The 7,358-nt window shown below is 38.8% G+C and overlaps 1 protein-coding gene and 1 long non-coding RNA gene across 3 annotated transcripts in view; both read right to left on the bottom strand.

Moving 5' to 3' along the window:
• The window catches only part of LOC123970943 (cytochrome b-c1 complex subunit 10-like), an 82,100-nt gene that overhangs the window by 35,252 nt on the left and 39,490 nt on the right, over positions 1-7,358 (bottom strand). The gene's annotated exons all lie outside the window — the stretch shown is intronic.
• LOC123970945 lies at positions 1,414-6,169 on the bottom strand. The gene is made up of 3 exons (XR_006825100.1): positions 4,722-6,169; positions 4,310-4,396; positions 1,414-1,951 (listed from the first exon to the last, which is right to left on the bottom strand). It is a non-coding gene; the product is annotated as an uncharacterized LOC123970945 (long non-coding RNA).

Below are 7,358 nucleotides of genomic sequence, written 5' to 3'. Positions count from 1 at the left end.
CACACACACACAAAGCATGCTAGGACAGGACAGCGGTGCTGCCCAACTAATAAAAATATGCTGCTGCAGATTCCAAATTCCAGTGCCTGTCTGTCTTTGCCCACCCCACACTCTTCAAACACACATAAACCATATTATTCCAATAGGTACAATCAAAAACAAAATATGCACCCTGCCTTGTACTTCAAGGCTTTATCATTCTTTATCTCTAATGAAAAGAATCCAGTAGCTCACTGAGAAATATATACATTTTAGTTTTGTTTTTTTAGCAAAAAAAGTTTATAGGATGAAAAGGACTGACAGACTCAAAGCTCAGTACATGCACACACATGCATATATGCACATGAATTCCTATATGAGCCTCGGGTCTCCTCTGTCCTGCCTCAGCCTCCATTTACATTAGTCCGTATTGTCTAAGAAGACTTTTGTATACTCATTATTCAGATCACTTGTAGGCTAAAATATTACCCAGACTTAGAAGGACAGTATGAGCAGGTGACTCAGGACCAAACATAATTGTATAATCAAATCAAATGCAAATGTATTTTCACTTGACAGTAGTATATTATAAACATTGAAATGTAACATGCAGTTGATATTTGATCAAGTAAAGCATCTTTTTTAAATCTAAATAAATGAAGGAAAATACATTTAAGACAACTAAAAAAACCTTGATAGAAAGAAAAGATCTGTGTATTTATAACTGACACGAGGGGAAGGTTTATTACTACACTTAACAGTGTAATTTCATGTGAGTATTAGAAAGAGTAAGTGTTATTCTTTGGTTTTGGTGCCATCTTGCAGCCAGATAACCATTGCCCTATATTATATTTTTGTGAAGGGGAGAGCAAAACATATGTGCTTTCCAGCCTGTAACTTATGAATAGATACACAAAACGTTGTGTTTTTGTGAATATACTGGAGTGGCACCATCTAGAATTTGGAGACATTTGGCATTATTCTTTAGGTGAAAGAATGTCATGTTTTAAGATAAAGACACTGTAAATGTAGTGTACCATAACCATTAGAAGATCATGTTTTGGTAACAGCGCTGTTTTGGTAACAGAAGTAAATTGCATCCAGACACACACATACATACTGACTTTTCTTTGAAGAAGAGGAAGAAGAAAATAGATTCCAGGCATATTTCCAAATGCCCTAACTCCTGCTTCAAGTAGGTTGTCCTAAATTTATGACTGGCAGCTATACTCTTGTGTTCAAGTGTGTTTGTGTATGCCTGTGTGTAGCGCTTGTTATCAAGTCTACGGGTCATAATTATAACCTATCTTACACTGCCAATAATGATAAAAAAAAAAACATCCTCATGCACCATCATGTAGCCTATAACATAACCAGATCTTGGCTTGAATAGAGGAAGCCACTCCATTCGTGAAGGGGCTGATTAGAAGAATATTTGCATTGACCGCTGGGCGGCGTCAAATCTCTTTTCCGAGCAGAAACTGACTTCTACAGACCGAAAAGTAGCATCAAATGGGTCCTTTTCAATTTGTTCTTCACACTTTTATTGGCCAGAAACCAAAAGTCACTGAGTCAGAAGTTTGTTTTAAATCAAGTTTAAGACTAAAGCCATGGTTTATTGTCTCGTCATGGAATAAAATTACAAAGTTGTCAACGACATCCACAGGACCGAGAGGGACAACCGACTTTGTACCGGTTAGATAATCTCGGTCTTGTTGCGCTCTGTCCATGTGACTCTCTCTCTCTGTCTCTCTTATCCTCTTACAGTGGCTCTCACCTCAAATCACCACTCAACCTGCAGAGCTGCCTGTCTACTGGTGTCTCAGTGTGACAAGAGAGCGGAGAGGCAGCGGAGCCATGGCGAGTCCCGGACAGAAAGTGGTGCTGATCACCGGCTGTTCCTCCGGTATCGGCCTGAGGATGGCCGTGATGCTGGCCAACGATGACCAGAAGCGGTATCACGGTAGGTGCACTGTGTGTGAGGAAGATAGAGAGAGAGTCATTATTTAATTGCAACTTCAATTTTCTTGGTATGGCATGTAAATAAGCTCTTTGTTTAGCCAAAGAATTCAGACAAGGAAAATAGATAACAGACAAAAATGATAAACAAAGACATTGTTTGATAATAAAACAACTATTCCTAACAGTAATAACTTTATTTGGATGGTACATTTTAAATAATTTGTTAAACCCTTTATAAAGGTATACTGTCACTATCACTCCTCTATTTCTTCTGCACTGTTTACACATAAGATGCTTATGGCATGTAGGCTACATAAGAGTATTACCACTGTGAAGCCACTGTCTCTGTTTCTGTGCATCTGAGTGCACAGCAGAGGAGTCATTTCCATCAAAAGCTGACTGAGATGCAGTGGTATAAATATAATTTTAAAAAAAAAATCTTAACCACATGAGAGGAAATGAGGAACTAATTCAGACATGACAACTCAGAATCAATAACACAACTGTCTGATCCTAGAAAACGGGCTGGAACAGAGTGATACCACAATGGAGCAAATTCAAGGCTGAACCCTGAAGAGGAAACTCTATAGTCTACAGTATTTCCTCTCCACACAGGGAGGTCAGAGGTCACAGTTAACTTTCTTAAGGACTCTTCAGAGACAGAACTCATTTATATGTAACTAGCACAGAAATATCTAATGTCTGGAAAACAGAACCTTAACACTTAGACATATAATAGACAATTTATGTAAGACGTGTGCCAGGAAGCAGCTTACAACGGTCACAGAAAGAGTCCACATTGAAATACAGTTTGCTAAGTTTCATCCATAGACTGTATAAAAGGTTTTTACCACAGATAAATTAAGTCAATGCTGCATCCGACCATATTTTCTCCCACTGCTCATCTGTTACAACCAAACCCAAATGCTGGCCCAAGGCAGATTTAAGGTACATACAGTCTATCTTTAATGTAAAACTACACCGTTTTATTTCCATTGTATTCCTTCAGCATAATAACACATCTATGTCCTAACATGAAGTAAATGATAAAGAGGCAGAAGCCCTATCAAGAAGATTTTTCCAATAGCTGGCGGACCACTTAAAGTATCATACCAGTATTTTGTCTCAGGTCATTACTAAACTCTAAACTCATGTATACGTTACATCACAGCTAACCATTAAAGAAAATATCCTGCTGTGTTTTGTAAATTTGAATGCATCTCTTCTACTGCTCCAGGTACCCATTGGTTTCCATGGTATGTTCATACTTTATTAAGTCTGTTAGTAAGTTACATAATCGTGATGCGGGAAAGCACTGCGCATTTTCAAATCAATCTGCACTTATATTGCATTACCATTCAATGATAATGTAAACTTGCCAAAAATTCCATTCATGCATACTTACAAGGCTCATAAAGGTTTCACTTGTCTGCTAATACTCACTAACATATACATTTGAAAATAGTCGGCAAAATGTTTACCATTAATTTTCTATCTAGATGAAGGATAACCACAAGCAGCTTCACTCTTGCCACACACACAGTCATCCCTCTGATCCTAACTTAACCTTTAGTTGCTCTTAGGAAACATGTAACACCAGACAATACCTAAAACCCCACTACAGTCTTGCTTAGGCTAATTATCGGCCAGCTTGCTGACCTCCATTGTGGATGACAGGCTGGCGAGGGCTATTTCTGGAGGAGGCAGGTGATGTGAGCAGCATGGCAAGATGCTAATGCTTATATGTAAACTGGCTGCTGTAACAGTATAAGTGTCTATTTTAGGTGTGATGGAAAATCTTGTGAGCTGGTCAACTCCAGTCATAAGGAAGGTTTCAGGTACTCTGGATGTCTTAAGCAAAAGTATTTATTGATGCTTGGCCGAGGACAATGGCAACAGCAGTGCAAAGTGAGGACACAGAGTTAAGCCAAAACCAAATCTGAATGTTTCTTCCTGACAGGGGGTATTTATCCTTACTAGACTTACTGAGATTCATTACATGTACAAATAAGGTTGTTATTCACCCATTGATACATGTGTTAAGGATATTTGTTCAAAACAAGACATTGTGCTTATCTAAGATAGCCTAAGTAATGTTGTGTGTCACTTCAGTTCACACACCCATTCAAAGGAGAGCCAGTCAGTCAGTCAGTATGAAACAAAATAAAACTAATCTTGACCTTGGGTTGCATAGCTGATGGACCACAGAGTTTATTCTTATCAAGGCAGCTCCTTAAGTCAGCCAGACTTTAGAACTATGTTCCCATTGATGTTTTATTTCACAAAAAACAGCCCACATGTCAGTCAAGAAAAGAATGTATCTGAACAGTTTCTGTTGTGTGTGTGTGTACACACACTCTATTCTCACCTATCATCCCATGTCTCTTTAACAGTATTTTTGGGTCCTGCCCAGTTCTTCGTGAACTTTACTCTCTCTTACTCTTTACGTTCACTCCTATGGCAGGAAATGTACACAGAAGAAAAGATCACTCAGGATGAAAATTCTCTTCTAAAAATATCTACAAATATACATGTATGCACATAGAAAGAACATGCACTGATGCTGCACCTGAATTCAAAAGAACATTTTGAACTTTAACTGAATTTGAACATGCAATACACACATATATCAAGACATAAGCATCTACTCAACATAACATGATGTTTGTGTTTACTTCATCTGTGTATCTTGTGTGAGCCTACATGCAGCCTCAGCCAGTGAGCTCAATTTGATTCTCCAGATAGTGATATTTACCCGGGCAGGTTGCCTAATCACATACCTATTTACAGCAGTAGCCTGAAGGCGTAGTGCTGGAGTTGCAGGTAGAGAGGGAGTATTCACATCCATTCACAAAATCTCACTTGGAAGCTGCCCATGGAAATAAAAGGAGCATAATTATACACAGGGCTATTGGCAAACAGCAATGATGAAACAAGACTAAACACTTAGCACTAAAAACAAAGAACAGCTGAGACTGATGGGAATGTCACTAGTTTTGCAGGCATTGGATCTTAAACCAAATCTGCAAAACCAAAAGTTTTGGACGTATTTGTTGACCTGATGATGGCACTAAGAAATTTTGTGATCAACAGAGTTATTCCATTTCATCCTACGTGGGCCCATGACTTTCTGTACAAAACGTCATGGCAATCCATCCAATAGCAGTTCAGATATTTTGATCTGGACCAAAGTGGTCAACTAGCCAAATGCGGAAATAAAACTACAGGAGCATGTTTCAAAAAGAGTTACTAAAGAAAGACATTATGCGAAAACCGAGTGAGTAACAGATACAGATGGCTCTCTATAAAGCTTAATTCAGCTCCATTTACATTGCTGATTAGTACAGTGAAGCATTTTCCTTAAGTCAGTTTGTTCTGACAAGCTAGACAGAGACAGAATATGTGTTTGGGGTGGCAATGTTGCAGTGGATAAGACACCTGCCTTTGGTGTTAAAGACCCAGGTTCATTTCCCACTGTGACACATCCCCCAATGCGTCCCTGAGCAAGACACTTAACTCCTAGTAGCTCCAGAGGCGTGCGACCTCTGACATATATAGCAATAGTAAGTCGCTTTGGATAAAAGCATCAGGTAAATGTGACATTGCCAAACAATCTGCTTCTCACAATTATTTGTTTTTTCTTCTTTTCCACATGTTCACAGTGATAGCAACGATGCGTGACCTGAAACGTAAAGATAAGCTTGTGGAAGCTGCCGGGGATGCGTACGGGAAAACTCTTTCTTTGGCTGTACTGGACGTTTGCAACGATGAGTCAGTCAAACAATGTATTAATGGTATCAAAGATCGACACGTGGATGTTCTCAGTAAGTAAAATTCATGCTCATCATGTGGCACCATGCATTGCTACACTGTCCAAAGTTATGTTGATTACTCAGCTTCTTGCTTGTCTTCTTTTTTTCTTCTCTTGTTGGTCTTCTCCTGGCCAGTCAATAATGCAGGGATTGGCCTAGTGGGTCCAGTGGAAAGCACCACCATTGAAGAGATGAAGAAAGTGTTTGAGACCAACTTCTTCGGGGTGATCCGCATGATCAAGGAGGTGATGCCTGACATGAAGAAAAGGAAAGGAGGACACATCATCGTGATCAGCAGTGTAATGGGACTGCAAGGTTAGCCGACAGTGATGAGTGAAAGGAGAGGAGGCGGGGTGGGGCGTTAATTGGTTCAGGGAGAAATGACAGGTTTGTCAGCTTCAACTTGACATATGCATGGGTTGATGATGGACGAATGGAAGAGTGGGTGGATAGAACACTAATGGATGGTTTAAGTGCTACTGTACGTCTTTACAAACAGGGATGTGTCTACAAAAAAAGTGAACAAAAAGAACTCTTCAAGTTGTCTGAAAGAGAAATTTTAACATTTACTGTTTCTCTAGGTGTGGTGTTCAATGACGTGTATGCAGCTTCCAAGTTTGCCATGGAGGGCTTCTGTGAGAGTTTGGCTGTGCAACTCTTGAAGTTTAATGTCACGTGAGTGCCACTAATGCTTCTTCTGTCCATTAGTAACAAATAACATATAACAAATAGTCATTTAACAACAAGCTTTAATCATGTGTTGCCTGCATTCCTTGTCAGTTCTGACTGATTGTCACAGTTTTATCTATAACTACAAATAATACTTAGCTTCATTATTCATTAATACATTGATTTTTTTTCAGATTACTCAATTAATTGTTTAGACTGCTGAAGGTGCTGTCATTTGCTTATTGAGAGTCGACAGCCATGCGAGCAGCTCTCACTGTACTTAGTCACAGCTATCTGAACGAATTGCAAATTCTAACAATGAAAATGCTAACATGCTGATGTTTAGCAGGTATGTTAATCATTTTAGTTTAGCGTGTTAGCATGCTAACATTGCTAATTAGCACTAAACACAAAGTACAGCTGAGGGTGGTGTCAGTAGTTTTGCATGTATGTGGTCATAAACTAAAGTTCTGGACACATTTCATTTTCGGCCAATAGATGAAACATTCTTGGTAGCGTTTCTCTAGCTGCAACCGACAAAATGTTTGGCAATTTTATTATTATTTTGTAAATTAATTATGAACTAAAAGTCTTTTACCACTCACTGTTTTTAGCCTGTGTGGATTGTTTGAGGAACTGCCCACATCTCCAGTACTTTCAGCAAGTGAAAACAAAATTAACCTCAGTCTGATTATCAGGCTACCACTGTTCTGCCTTTGGGACACTAGCACTACATGGAATTTTCACAGGCCGCTACCATGAAAAGTTACATTAATGTGACCATGTCAATTATGTATCTATAGATTTATAGATACATTTATAGATACATTTATAGATTATAGAAAAGACTCTCATCTTTTGGTAATTGCGGTCATTTCCAAAAAATAATAATAATTTAGGGGGGTCATTGTACATCATAATATACAACTTTTTTTT

This window comes from Micropterus dolomieu, linkage group LG05 (genome assembly GCF_021292245.1).
Source record: "Micropterus dolomieu isolate WLL.071019.BEF.003 ecotype Adirondacks linkage group LG05, ASM2129224v1, whole genome shotgun sequence".
NCBI classification, from domain to species: Eukaryota; Metazoa; Chordata; class Actinopteri; order Centrarchiformes; family Centrarchidae; genus Micropterus; species Micropterus dolomieu.
This window is presented reverse-complemented; position numbering and strand designations above follow the sequence as displayed.